Genomic DNA, 12202 nt, shown 5'->3' with positions numbered 1-12202 from the left:
TGAATTGAGAAATTGTCAATATCCAGAAATACACATTCACAGGCTTCACACTCTTAAACAAGAGAAGGGATCGCATGAGTGTTTTAAAATAATTCTCACTGAATCCAGGGAAATCTGCCTAGGGTATGCAAGGCCCGGCATGTTAATTTTGGCCGCATAATGAAACCTAGCTGCAGCCACAAATGGGCTCCAGTTTCTATCGACATCATAATGATCTATTTTCCTTTATCTGCTTTGCTTCATCTTCCTCATGATCCTTTGAACCATGAAGCTTTGAAACAGAAATGTGAAAGCTTTGGCCTGCCTAGAGTCCTTGAGATAGGGAAAGCTATAAGCAGAGCAACAACAACCTGCTCTGTAACTTAAGGAGGAGAAGGCTATCAATTGCTACTAGCCATGATGGGTGTTCTCTGCCTTCACTACTGGTGGCAGTAATGATTCTGAATACCAGTTGCTGGAAACCGCAGGACGGGAGAGTGCTCAGGTTCTCAGGCCTGTTCGGGGATTTCCCACAGGTATATGATTGGCCACTGTGAGAACATGATGCTGGTTTGTTGTTGTTTAGTCGTTTAGTCGTGTCTGTCTCTTCGTGACCCCATGGACCAGAACACGCCAGGCACTTCTGTCTTCCACTGCCTCCTGCAGTTTGGTCAAACTCATGCTGGTAGCTTCGAGAACACTATCCAACCATCTCGTCCTCTGTTGTCCCCTTCTCCTTGTGCCCTCCATCTTTCCCAACATCAGGGTCTTTTCCAGGGAGTCTTCTCTTCTCATGAGGTGGCCAAAGTATTGGAGCCTCAACTTCACGATCTGTCCTTCCAGTGAGCACTCAGGGCTGATTTCCTTCAGAATGGAGAGGTTTGATCTTCTTGCAGTCCATGGGACTCTCAAGAGTCTCCTCCAGCACCATAATTCGAAAGCATGAATTCTTCGGCGATCAGCCTTCTTTATGGTCCAGCTTTCACTTCCATACATCACTACTGGGAAAACCAGATGCTGGATTAGATGAGCCATTGGTCTGATCCAACAGGCTCATCTTATGTTCCTATTTGTATACTGCTGCCCTCGCAGTGGTGTTGGGCTTGTCCCAAACTTTGAATCATAACAAATCTACAATGTGAAGATGTTGTTGTCATTGTTGTATATTTATATATACCCTACCTTTTCTCCTTATGGGACTCCTTATGGTTCAGCTGAGGGTAATTATGATTGCAAGAAATAGGTTTCTTCTTTTTGGTAAATAATATGTAGCTTTGAGTTATTTCACAATGAAGACATGCATATGCTCCAAATGGCAGTAATAATAATCACAATTTTTTTTTATTTCATTTATTCTGTATATAAAGAAATAGTTAAAATAATTAAATCACCTCTTCAGGTCTCCTCACAGCTGTCATTACTGAAGATGTGGGCTGATAACATGAAAGCTTGTCACCTTAAAGAACTTCTGACATGGATGTTAACTGCAGCTAGGATTTCAATAGCCCAGCAATGGAAATTCTTGAAAATTCTACATTTGTCTTTGTGGTGTAGGAACTTGCAGATCTTGGCTCTTGCAGGAAAAACAACATATTAATAAATTGTGCACCTGCAGATGGCTGCAGGATCTGGAATGTTTTTATGTCATCTGATGGGATTTTATTTATTCTCTGTTTGATTTAATACCCCACTATATCAGAGTTGGGGAACCTATGACCCTCCAGATGTTGCTGGACTACAGCACCCATCATGCGTGACCATTGGCTTTATTGGCAAAGGTGGATGGGAGGTGGAATTCAACATCATCTGGAGGGTCACCGGTTCTCCAACCCTATGAAATTTTTGGAAGAATTTGACATACTATTTTGTGACGTATTAGTTGGCCCTAATAAAAGTATTGTTCTACTGTAGCTTTTGGACTCCTCCCTCAATAGATTAATATGGCTGGCAATATTTTGTATGCATATATGCAATTGTTAGTGGTAGACTGTGGATTTGTACGAACCTCTAGTATAAAAATAGCAACATGAGGGCTTTCCCACTCTCTCAGATCTGCCATGCTTTGGCTAAGAGTAATGTCTGAAGAGCCCTAAACAGTGAACAATCCTCAGAAATCCCCATGTTATAACTTTCAGGGACACACTTATATATCCATAAGCATTTGAATAGTAACAGGCATAATACATACAAATATTCCCACTGCATTACTGCACTATTTTTAGTGAGTTTTGTGTTGTAATTATATTTATTGTTTTCTTCCAAAGAGACAGACAAATCTTTTATTTCATATAATCATATGCATATACCTTTATTGGTATTCCTAGTCTTAATTATATGACTTTGTATTCGCACCATATACTAAAGTAGTTGGCTACATCATTTCCGAGATTCCCCCCCCCCTTCGTTTTCACATGTTTCCACAGTTGTTGTTTTTCTATAGGTAACTTGGGGAACCTAGGAAAATTGGTTACTAAAAAATTGAAATGTGGGTTTGTAGAATCCATTTTGAAACCTGCCTCTCGATGTTTACCTCAAAGCACACGTCTGTGTGTTTGCTTGATTTACATTAAGCAATATCTAAGTGCAAATAGTAATCATACACCAAAGTAAACTGGACTATATGCAATTGCCTCATCTGTTTCTTCAATTGCAGTTGCAATCCCATAGATTCCAATCTTGACAGGTAGCATAATTAGAAAATTCTCTTTGTCTTATTAAATGTGACTCTTCTCAATAGAATTCACTTGTTTGTGAGACAAGGACCGAAAATATACTTCAAATCTAAAATGGGAAATCAGGGGGGACTGTTTTATTTTTATCTGTCTTTGTGCAAGCGACATTATTATCAAAGGATATTGTAATGCCGAAAATGTACTTTGGGGATTTAAATCACGTATTAGCCTGGAAAGCAAAAAGTGCTGTAGGGCCCATGCAATATATTTTCTCATTAATCTGATTGAAAGATTATCCTTCCTATAGCTATGAAAAGTCTAATACCCATATATCCATCTTTCCTGCTAGTAAAATTCAGCTTTGTGTGAAGTCATTGTCTCTCATGTCTGAGGTCCTATGCTCTTCTTCATTTCTCCCTATAAGCCCGGCTGTATTAAAATAAATTCAGAGCAGGCCGCCATTTCATGCACACATTTTGATTATTTCATAAGCTGCTAAGGAAAATGGAAGTATCAGCAAGTCGTGCAGTTTTACTGGTAATGTAATGCTTGTCATTACCTCAGTGGTCATGTGAAAAAGTTTAGCTATAATATCTTTGACAAATGTTCAGCGAGTCAAAACAGTGCATTTAAATGAAATGCAGATATGAATGAGCCATTATTACAATCACAACTCCAGCTTAGAAATTATTAAATATGAATATATACACTTCCTCAGCAACCTGACATTTGTAATACATAACTAGCTGCGCATTCTCCCTTGCCCCCCTCCCCTCCCCCCTCGCACCACATCATTCTTTCCCCCTCTACCCCCTCCTCTGACTCAGAATAAAGGAAGTCATTTTGATCAGAGGCTGCACACAGTAATTGAAGACACTCCTGATGATTTCATGCAATCAGAGTGGCACATTATTTGTGATGAAAATTAAGTAAAGAAGGAAAGCCAATTTATAGGCTGTCTTGCTTATGGTCAACCGCCTTTACAAAAGATTAGCAACCAACCTCCTTCCCCCCCCCCCCCGCTCCAACCACATACATACTTTCCACATCATAGATTTACAGAAATTTTCATATAACCTTCGTCATAACGCACAGCACTTCCACGATTTTAAGCTTTTAATGAAACGACCGGGGGGTGGGGGGTTGAGTCTTAAACTGAATGATTTCTCTTTTGGAGCCTTTTTTTTGTGTGAGTGCTGATAGCACGAGCAGTATAGATGGCTCTGGCCATAACTGTCACACAGATAATATTCTTTTATGCCTCGAGACACTAAGATGGTGCTGTAGATAACCAAAAGGAATAAGCTGCCACCATCACTAATCTGCAGCTTTGAAACACTATAGCTTTTGCATGGCTAAAAGAAGGTAAAATAATCCAGGAAGTATAATACAGATGAACATGCATGTTACAGGTCCAGGGAATAGAAGCTTCTTGTCTGCTGTGATTTGATTTCTCCCATGGACCTAATTGGTCATAAGACCAGTTTTGGTATTGTTTGCAGTTCGTGTTTGTGTAAAGTGCTTGAAGATGCAAAAATAAGCTGGAGATCTTTCGTATTCCCAAATATTTTAAGACTACGGTCATAAAATTGAAATGTAGGGGATACTTGGCCTTATTGTTCCCTTCAGACTTTTCCATCCATGTACAGTATAGGTTGGGACTTGAGGAACATGTGTAACAGATATTCACCACAGTGGCAGGTCTCCAGTTCACTGAGGTGCACTCTGAAACCTCACTGAAATCAGTGGGACTCCAGCATGTGTACTGGATCCCGGCCAATGGCTGCTCCATGCCAGACAAGGATCGTTTCTGATGATTATTTTTCAATATGTGGAGGCAAATGCTATTTAGAGTTTAATAATAAATTGGGGATTTATTTACATCTCTGCATTGTATAGCATATGTTTCCCTGTTAGTGGAAACATGGGGATATTGGGTATGGGGTATTGGATAACAAACACTATTAAAGCTTAACTCAATGTCTTTTTCTTTCCCCACTTAGAGGAAACTTACATTGAGAGACAGACTGATTTATATGATGCTAGAGAATAGATCTGATTTCTGACAGCCGTAGCGCTTAATTGCTCTGCATCTTTGTCTTAACAGATACTGCAAGTTGCTTTCGCATCCACAGCACATTTGATCCTTTGCATGTTTACCTGGAAGTTAAGTCCCATTCTGTTTAGTTGGGATTTCTACCATTGCACCCTGTGGATAATTAACAACATTTGAAGTGCATCTACTCTCTACTAAGTACAATCGCCATTCCCACCTCCTAAATTTTAGATCCCCCAGTCTCACCTAAGAAATTTCTAATCAAAAATGGTTCTGAGATTCCTGTGTGAAAATGGGATTGTCAGGAAAGACACAAAGGAGAAATGAACAAAGCAGAAGAATTGGACCCTCTGGAATACACACACACACACACACACACACACACACACTACCTCTGTGTGTTTCAAAAGAACAACTGTATACTTTCCAGAGAAATATTAAAAAATCTATTTGAGAGTCAAGAGGGATATGCATATTCTTATTGAATGTGTGACCTCTCATTGCTAATCTGCTAAGTTGTGCCCCCATGTAGACTCGCATTGCTGGGACAAGAGCACAAAGCATGCAGGAAGCTATTAAATGCACAGCAGTATTTGAAATCGAACCACGGTGACTTGTTGTTATGGCATGCTGACATTATTGGTTCTTGTATTCAGTTACATAATGATCTCTGAAGTTCGCTCTTAAAAGTGTTCTATAACGCCACTTGAAGAGTTTACAAAATCCGGCTGTAGAGGGCACAATCCACAGCTGTATTCGTTTCAACCCAGTGTGCACAAAAGACAGTTCCTAGCAGATTGAGACTAGAGTGTATTTTCCAGTGCCCTTAAATAAGTTTGTGTGATAGGCAAACCATTGTAATAGTGTATATCATTTAAAGAATATGGTTTGTCCCATCACAACAAACATGACAATACATAATCAGGACTCTTAATTTTAAAAAATGCAGATATAGGAAGTAGGGATACAAAATTGGACTTCAGCAGAACTACTGCCTTTTAGGATAAATTTGGGCCGGGATGGGGATATATGGGAACAGACAACAGTGGAGCCATCAAGGCAGGACCTCCACGGTCAGAACTCTGGGGGGCCGGCAGAATGAGTTGAGAAGGGCAAATGAAGCAGCTCTGGCTTAGCATCACATTTATAAAGCAAGTGCAGTAATACAAATTACCATCTTAAATAACCTTCCCCCTCCACCAAGACCATTAATTCCAAACTCAAGAGCATGTTTCTCCTAAGAATATTAAGTCCCTTAACATTCAGCTATGCTGAGTTGTGAAAAACAGTGGCTACATCTGAAAACATTCATTTGAAAACATTCAGTCGGGCTCAGCTGTGGGAAAAGTAACCATTTAAGAGTTTTTGTGATTATTTACTATCATTTTCATACTTTATAGGAATTCAGTAGTAATAATAAGAGGTCAGTTTAGGACCAGAGAAGACATATGTAGGAAATCCATGATTGCATTAATTTAACCTCAACATAGTTTGAGATGGTATCTGATGTAAATTGATGTATTCCTGATGTAAATTGTCCGCCTAAAGCTGGTGTTGTTTTCATGAGGCTGGGGGGACCAACAGGCAGCTGTATTTTTCTTGAAGAATTAAAGGTGGGCATGTAGACAGAATTAAACACACACACCCCTCACCACTGCTGTAATTGCATTCAGAGCCTCCATTCCGGATGTATTTAAATAAAAACGAAAGATTGAGATGAGCAGTTATGTGTCTTGTGTGTAACAGGTAGTTTGGCTTTTGTTATAGATTGCCTTGCCAGTCATATTGAGGTACTATGGAAATATGAAGGTTAAATGGAGTCTGCTCATGGTATAGTGCCATCAAACCTTTATGGCTTGGAACCAATATACCAGAATGACCATTCCCCCCATCCCTATATGACACTGTCTAAGATGTGAGATAAACATCAATACCTTCTCTATATGTCTCTGTTTTCTGAGGTGAGGTGAGTGATATCCAGAGAAAGGGCTTTCTTGGTGGTGGCACCCTGCATATCAAACATCTAGCACAGGATGATTTGGATGGCACTCTCTTTTACATTTATGTGGTTGTTGTTTTTTAAACCACTCAAATATTTCTCTTGGTTTTCTGTGATGGTGTCCAAGTGACTTTTAATTTATTTTGAATTATGTTTCTCAAGCATTGGCTTTTATTAGATTTTAGGGCATTGTTACCCTAGAAGGGAAGGCTAAATAGAGACATTGATTCTTACAGCCAATAGAAGACAACACAGCATGAAAAAAGTTCAGATTTATTGCATGGTGTAGTGTGAATAAAGAATTGATTCCTATCCAAAGAACTTGGCCACTGATCAAAGGGTACCCAAAGCTTTTATAGCATTAGAAAAGTGTGTGTGTGTGTGTGTGTGTGTGTGTGTGTGTGTGTGTGTTTAATGCCACTCATTTATCCTGCTGCTTTTATTATATTTGTTTTCACTTCCTTTTGCATAAATCATTTTTATTCTGAAGTTACCCACCCTGGGTGCTTCTCTTAAAACTGAAGTGTGGATTATACAAACGTAAATAAACAAACTATGACTCCCGCTTAATTTCCCCCCAGTTATAATTTGTGTTTTATCTGAATGTGAGCAGCAGGTATTCTTGCCTCCCTCTGATGCAGCAGCAAACACAATGGCAACCACACAAAGAGAGAAAGAGGGAGTTCTGAGGTGCAGCAAGGTAAACAAAAGTGATACCCGACCAATAATAGGAAAAATTGTGAGAAAGAGAGTGAAACAGATTATGCTTTTGCTAATTAACAGTAGGAATGAACATGAAATGAAGCATAAATGTTTTTCTAGTCTTGTTAACTGAAAATCCTCATGGATTTCCTTAAAAATTCTCAAATTTCAGCAGCAACTCGTGATGAAGCATCTTGAATGGATCCATATGAAATATGCACCCCAGTTTGGGTGCTCTGATCCTTCACACAATTAGAATCACATGAAGCACAGAGTGGACATATCCTACCCCACTCCCATGTCCTGTTGCCATCCTTGTGCAGTCACCCTCCCTAGGTTGGAGGCAAATGTTTGCAGCAGAGTAGCTGCTTTACTTCTGTAGGGTCCCTGTGTGTTGTAGAACACTGGAAGATCAAGGTTCTAGATTGTACAAGGAGCCCACCATGAACAATGCAAGATCTGAGCTTCAGAAATTATCCCTCTGACTCATGGGGGAGTGATTGAGTTTGCATTGAGGGTGAAGCTAGTGTACTCATCCTCACTCCAGTTTGAACACCCAAAGTGAGCTTGTACCATCTGTATAAGTGAGATGCATCAATGGAGCTAGATGTTCAGAAAATGCTACACTAGGTCAGCCAGGAACAAGCCACCATACTCTGGGGCAGTATATGTTCCTATAGATGAAAAGAGGAAGGAAGATAATGCAGTGGGGTGGGTAGGTGGGTGGTCACTGGCAGAGGAAGAGGAGTGCCGGGGTAGTGCACCACCCCCGGCAGTGTGATCCTGGTAGGGTGCCATCGTGGCTGCCCCCACCCCTGCCCACGCTGGGTGCATGCCCCTATAGGCGGCATGCCCCACCCCCAGGACGCCCCCGCCTGCTCCCCACCTCCCAGTGCCACAGCATGAAACTCCACCACTGGGTGTGGTTCCTGGAATAGGGAGTGTGTTCCAGAAAGCCAGCTTGGAAAAAATGGTTTTGTAGCCTGAACCTTTAAACTGCAAGTAGTTACATTATGAGAATAAAACAATGTAGGATATAAACAACAGCAAGGCTTATTGCTGCTCTGCAAAAGAAAAAAGTTCCAAAAACCCCTCACACCTGCTGATGCAGTTTTTGTAAGTACTGTGAATGTCTCTGCCTTACAAGATCCTGTTTGTATTATTCTTGTTCAGATTAATATAAGTACTATATTGTAATTCTGGACCCAGATGAGCAAACCAGGAAAGCTGGTCCTGAGATGACCAGGAACTGATGCTACTTACTAATTATATCAAGTTTAAATTACTGGCCTTTACACAAAACCTGCAGGGAAGGGAGATGGCAGAGTTCACTAGCCAGTGTCATCGGAAAATGTTGAAAGGAAATATTGGCGCCTTAAATAATGTTGTTTGGACAGAGAGCTCATCCTTCAAAGTTCATCCTTGCCAATTGAAACACTCAACCTCACTTTAGTCAAGTGCTACAAGTGAAGATACGTTTTGTACACATATTGGATTTTTTTTTCTGGGGGAAAAATAAAAATAAAAAGGAAATATATCTTGATTTCTGCTTTCCAGTGGACCGTTAACATACAATCTTACAGTAACTGCAGCATCAGCTGGGATAGTTCTGATGCATATGGAAATGACTCATACCATCTTTTGTTAAGTACTGGAATTATCTGCTTAAGACACTATATTCATAATTTCACTTGCACATGATTCGTGAAATGATGGAGGACACTTTCAGCCCCATGATTACTGCTTCTTGCTCCAGGAAGATCAGCATTCAGTGCTGAAAATATACTGGGGCAATGGGGACTACAAGTGCTCTATGAAATGTTTGAAGGAGTTTTGCTGTATGATTTTTTGCAGCCCATTGGAATCAGCACTCTGCTTGGGCTTTGCACATTGGAGGAATAAGCTCATTTCTCAGTGCTACCATTATATCAAGTATTATGGTTGATATTCTATGCGGTACCAAAACAATGATAAATAAGTCTCATGGTAAATATAACACCATGAAAAATAGGGCTGCACAGCTCATCAGTTATATCACTTTGCTACTTTAAAGCTCAGTATGCTGCTATATAATGGGGAAGAAAACTACAGCAGCTGGGTTTTTTAAGGTGGGGTAGGTGAATTTATTTTCAGTTTTAAAAATTCACATTGTATTGCAATAGAAACCCATGAGGATGATCAAATCAAATAAGCATTTTAACCACTTGAAAAGTTAGGTATTAATTCATCCTAGCAGATTTTTGTTTCATTTTATTTATGCACCTGTTCATTCATTTCGATTGTTTAATTCAGATATGTGAAGGAATATGGCAAATATCAAGCACAGGGAGAAATGACCAGGGCCATACTTATTTGACCAGGGCCAGTTCATCAGATCTCCTGGGTGGGGGTAGCAAATGCCCTCCAGATGTTGTGGACCACAACTCTCATAATTCCTGACCATTGCCCATGCTCCCTTGGACAGATGGGAGCTGTAGTCCACAGCAGCTGGAGGGCACCATGTTGGCTACCCGTGTCCTAAAGCATCCCAACAGGTCCCTTTTTTGCTTAAGTAAAAAACTATCAAATTCAGAGAAGTACAAATTTTGAAGGATAGCTGTGTTTTGGATAACTTACTATTTCAAAAAGTTTAAAATAGGAAGGGTCTCATTAAAATTCACACCAAAATGAATTTATCCCCCATCCTTAGCAGCAACCCTCTGAAACCTTGCCAATGAGGACTATAATGGGTTTTGCTTGCTCCGCCTAGGAGATTCCTATGAAATAATAAGTTTGCTTTGGATTCAATGAATGTGCGTTTTACTTATTCTTTCACTCCCTCCTCAGACATCTTGGGCTACCTTTCAAAGGACTGTAGGATTGCTTACCTATGATCAGGCCTCACCTTTCATCATCATATTAGCCTCCTGGTTTATTATTTTTAAGGAGGGTGGACATGTTTTATTTCTAGAAACAAAGCCAGTGAACAGTAATTGGTGTTTGAGATACTCAACCTGGTGCCTTCCAGATGTCTTGGACTACAACTTCCATCAGCCCTAGCTGGCACGGCCAATGGAAAGGGATGATGCAAGCTGTAGCCCAAAGCACGTGGAAGGTACCAGCTTGGGAACATCAGCTCCAGAATATCTTGAAAGAAAACAAAAGTAGCCCATTCATAGTGGACAAACATAGCAAATCTTTCAAGTTGAAGAAAAAATTTCCATCATATTTTGATGTTTTAGAAATACTATTTTTTCCCATTTTAATTAGTGCATGGATGAAATCACATCAAGCCTCAAGTCCACAAAGAAAACATTTTTTTCTGCTCATGTCAAGGTATTTACATAGATCACAGGATAATACTGTTTCAAAAAGCAATGTAATTTATTCACCTTTTAATCAATGTCTCTTGAATGATACAGAGAGAGACAAGAAGAACTTAATTGCAGCATGGACCATGGGAGAAAAGAGATGAAATGGAAAGGTCACTCAGATGTACGGACTCCACAAAGTGGAAGGTCAAAGTGGTACTAGGGGCTTATCATCACCATTTTCCAGACCTATTTGGAGAACAAAAAGACCGAGTAGAAAATTAGCAGGATGAGACTGATTTTGAGACATAAATGAATGGTGTAAGGACTAGTGAGTCTGCACAAGTTCCATGAACTAATTCATAAACAGTTGGAATGAAGGCATGGAAGCTTAAACAATCCCATCATTGTAAATGTTAAAGAGGTTGCGTGGCATTTGTAATACAGCAGGTAAGAACATGGTAAAAAAAATGCAAACATATACCTTTACCATATTCTTACGTGCTGTGTTTAGAAGTCCACACTATGACCCGATGGTTTCTAGTAATTTAGTATACCAGAATATGATGCTACTCCAACTGAGCTTTCACTTATTGTTCATTCTCTCTGCAGACTGGATTTGGCCTGGCAACCATAAGAAGATTATGGTAAGCTGAACTCTGCACTTCTTCATGTTCCAGGGTTGTTGTTGCTTTTAAGAAGCCAAACTTTGTTTGCCCTGACCACATTTCTATGTATCCTTGCATATGAATGAAGTATCTTACAGTGACATCTTGTCAACTCAATGCTTATTTATTTATTTACATATTAAGATCCCTAGATCACCACATCCCAGAGGCCTAGCATAAATAACTGAACTGTGCAAATACAGCAAGAGACAGTTCGCTGTCAGAAAGGCTAAGAATCTAACACTCATGTCAGTAGCTTCCAGAATGAGAACCATTTAGGCTGCAATCCTCTGCACACTTACCTGGAAGCAAATCCCACTGAACTTATTGTTCTTACTTCTGAGTAGACATGTATAGGATTCGCTAGGAGATGTAAGGGAATAATGGAGACCTGTTTGAAAGCAGTCACTCTCTCAGTCCTAAAAGTTTGTTAAAATGGAAATGATATTGATTTGCTGATAAAAGTGTTGTGATTTTTAAAGCGATAAGGGCCAAACTATGGGAAATCAAAGTCAAACAAATGAGGCATAAGTGCCAGTTAGTGCATGAAGGGGTTAAGACCAAAGAGGTCTGTTCCTAGACTCAGCTAGATCACATCCACTTACCTCAGTGAGGGAGGAAGTGAAGCTGCTTCTCTTCCTTTCCCCTCCCTCCCAGCTTTATAACCGACCAGGACGGACATGTCTGAACTTAATCCAAGTTCAGACTGCATGTTTGAAACCATATTATGTATTTTGCATCCAATAGTAGTCTACAGGTATCTGTGCTCTCCTTGCTGCTGCATGGAACAATACATTAATCAGACCTTTGGATTTGGTAAGTAAAGCTTTTAAACT

General features: G+C 39.9%; 1 long non-coding RNA gene across 1 annotated transcript; it reads left to right on the top strand.

Annotated features, from left to right (window-relative positions):
• Window positions 1-7855: 7855 nt before the first annotated feature.
• LOC310848105 lies at window positions 7856-11467 on the top strand. Its single transcript, XR_014566165.1, has 2 exons — window positions 7856-8038; window positions 10810-11467. It is a non-coding gene; the product is annotated as an uncharacterized lncRNA (long non-coding RNA).
• Window positions 11468-12202: the final 735 nt, after the last annotated feature.

Source organism: Podarcis gaigeae, assembly GCF_964106915.1.
Source record: "Podarcis gaigeae genome assembly, chromosome: 7".
NCBI lineage: Eukaryota > Metazoa > Chordata > Lepidosauria > Squamata > Lacertidae > Podarcis > Podarcis gaigeae.
This window is presented reverse-complemented; position numbering and strand designations above follow the sequence as displayed.